Consider the following 3,117-nt stretch of genomic DNA (forward strand, 5'->3'; position numbering starts at 1 on the left):
GGGGTGGAACCTAGTGAAACAGAGAAAAGCTTTTCTAAGGATTTGTTTGGATAGAAAAGTTTGAGTGCAGATGATGGGGGAGGGAGAGATGTGGAGGAAGAGAGGGGGATCGGATGGACGTGGGTTTCTAGTGTTTTCCTTGAATGCCTACGTGGCATATTATCATTGGCTAGTGCAAAAAATTGTTTTAAACCCATCTGGCCCAAGCTTTTCTCATTTCATGAGGCCACCTATATTGAACTATTCTTTTAGCAATGCGTATTTTTTTGGTACGGTTTTTTTCTGTACCTTTTTTTGCTTTACATTTTTTTACAGCACTTTTTTTCTTGAACGTTTTTTTCTGTACAATCTTTCTGTCAGTTTTTTATGCATCCTTTCTGTACGTTTTTTAACCTATGCATTTTTTCTGTATGTTTTTTTACTTGTGCCTTTTTTTTTCATGCATTTTTTTTTTGTACCTTTTTCTTGTGTATTTTTTTTTGTACTTTTTTATGTGTTTTTTACTGTACGTTTTTCCTGTACACTTTTTCATGCATTTTTTTACTGTACATTTTTTTATCTATGTTTTTTTAGTACTTTTTTTTGTACATTTTTTACCTGTGCTTTTTTTTCATTTGTTTTTTGACAGTGCATTTTTTTATCTGTATTTTTTTATGTACGTTTTTACCTGTGCATTTTTTTCATGCGTTTTTTCTGTACGTTTTTGTAAGCGCGTTTTTTCTGTGCATTTTTTTTTACCTTTTTTTCTGTGCATTTTTTACCTTTGCATTTTTTATGCATTTTTCTGTACTTTTTTTACCTGTGTTTTTTCTGGACGTTTTTTATGCATTTTTTAGCTGTGCGTTTTTTCATACGTTTTTGTAAGTGCGTTTTTTTATGTACGTTTTGTTATGCATTTTTTCTTTATGTTTTTCCTGTGTGTTTTTTGTCTATGTGTTTTTTTTACTCTACATTTTTTTACGTACATTTTTTATGTGCATTTTTTTCTTTCTTTTTTTTTTGTGCTTTTTTATGCGTTTTTTCACTATACGTTTTTTCTGTGCATTTCTGTTTTGAATAAAGCTAGTATGCCGCTCCAAATTGACCGTTCAGTAAAATTGTTTTTTTTTTTTTAACTTAATGATGAAGGAAATGATTATAAATGTATTGCTATTTTTTTTATTTTTTAAAAATATTTAAATACATTAAAAGAATGTGAATAAGAAATGAAAAAAAAAAAGTTACTTTCGTAACTATCGGTCAAGTAGAGCGGGCTACTCTGGGCGGCAGAGTAGCCCGACTCTTCTTTTTTTTCCTGTGCATTTTTTTACTGTGTTTTTTACTGTAAGTTTTTCTGTGCCTTTTTTACTGTACATTTTTTTTGCATCTTTTTACTCTACTTTTTTGTTGTGCGTTTTTTTCTCCACAATTTCAAAAAAGAGAGAGTTCTTATACTTGTTGAAAAAGAGAGTAAGAAAATAAATAAAATGAATAAAATCAAACAAGGAATAGAACTATCTATTGAGCCAAATAAGATAAAACCATAGAAGCACATCTCCAAATAGGGAGTTGTGCTGGAGCTTGGCCAACACTGTTGGAGTTGGAGGGGAGAAAGGAGTACACATTGTCTCTTGTAGAAGGTAGGGGTGCAACCTGCACCATACGGTGTGGGGGCACCCCCTCCCTGCCCCCAACCTCACATGGGACGGGGGTGGGAATTTCGTCCTTGGCATCAGCCCCCGTGTAGGGGCAGGGTACCCCATCCAGGTACCTAGGTGCCATCCCCCCCCCCCCCCCCCCCCCCCCCCCCCCGGGACCCCCAAATGGGTCATGTACCCAAAAATTGTTTCTAGAGGTGTTTCTGGGCCATTTTGAGCTCAGCAATAGAAAAAAAATGTATAATTTTTTAAATAGCAATAAATTAAATTTACAATAAAAAAAATACAAATTAAGAAAAAAAGATTAAAGAAGTACTACTAATACTCCTAAGTCCTAACTCTTAAACTACTATAATTTACAATAATAGAATTTATAATAAAGTTATAATAACTAAACTATTACAATAATACAAATTAAGAGAAAATAATTACAAAATTACAAACATAAAAGAGACATTGTGATTGTATCAACATTACAAAGAACTGAATATGTAAAATCTAAATACAATTGAACAAAAATGATAAAAGTGACAATGGGAAACTTTGACTTTGACATTTGGAGCGAGTGGCCAAGGGTGGACATAGAATTTAATGTTGCATGCTATGAGTCGTGAGATCATAAAATCTAAAACATTAACAATTGAATAGAAAGATAAATTAGAATTATAAACAAGAAACAAATGAAAATATTACAAACTAAAATCTAACTAACCAAGATGAGATGGGAATCAAGATGCGACATTGAGAATATATCATTTGAATTTCGACTTGGAATTAGGATTGAGACTTGATATTTGCATATAACTGTATGACAGTAAGATTATAAAAATAATTAGATACCAAAAATAATATAAACATGAAAAAAATTAGGGAACAATACAAATTGTAGTATGTACAAACCTATGGCAAATAACAAAGGTGGGTCGAGGTCCAATATAATGAAGTCATATTGCAGCGGAGGTAGACGTATCATGTATAGCTATAACAAATAAATTTGAAATTAATATCGATGAAATGAATATAAATAAAATAAATCAAAATAATAAAATGAAATCAACGATTACCAGATCCAGGTTGATCTTCATCCTCCTTCTCGTCGGCCTCATTAAAGTCAAGAACATCCGGAACATGAATTTGAGTCCATTTGATCCAATTATGCATGCAAATCAATGCCTCCACAGTGATAGGGGACAAAGAAGTCTGGAATTGATCCAATATGCGCCCTCCGGTACTAAAAGCCGACTATGAGGCTACGGTGATAATAGGGATAACCAAAATCATGCGGGCTCTCTCCAAGAACGAGATACTTCATGGCATTGATCTTCCACCAAGCTTATCTATCAAACCCTTCTGTATATGGGAGAAGATCCCCTGCCAAATATCAGTTGACCTCCGACTTCGTCTGTAGATTAACGAACTAGTTGGGGGGCTCTGTGAGAGGCTTTGGACCCATAAACCTACGCTTTTTCCCCACCCCGGC

At 33.7% G+C, this 3,117-nt stretch overlaps 1 long non-coding RNA gene across 1 annotated transcript; it reads right to left on the minus strand.

Annotated features, from left to right (window-relative positions):
* Positions 1 to 2,241: 2,241 nt before the first annotated feature.
* Positions 2,242 to 2,571, minus strand: LOC121267851. The gene is made up of 3 exons (XR_005941091.1): positions 2,538 to 2,571; positions 2,350 to 2,423; positions 2,242 to 2,262 (listed from the first exon to the last, which is right to left on the minus strand). It is a non-coding gene; the product is annotated as an uncharacterized LOC121267851 (long non-coding RNA).
* Positions 2,572 to 3,117: the final 546 nt, after the last annotated feature.

The sequence above is a fragment of the Juglans microcarpa x Juglans regia genome, chromosome 1D (assembly GCF_004785595.1).
Source record: "Juglans microcarpa x Juglans regia isolate MS1-56 chromosome 1D, Jm3101_v1.0, whole genome shotgun sequence".
Taxonomy (NCBI): Eukaryota; Viridiplantae; Streptophyta; class Magnoliopsida; order Fagales; family Juglandaceae; genus Juglans; species Juglans microcarpa x Juglans regia.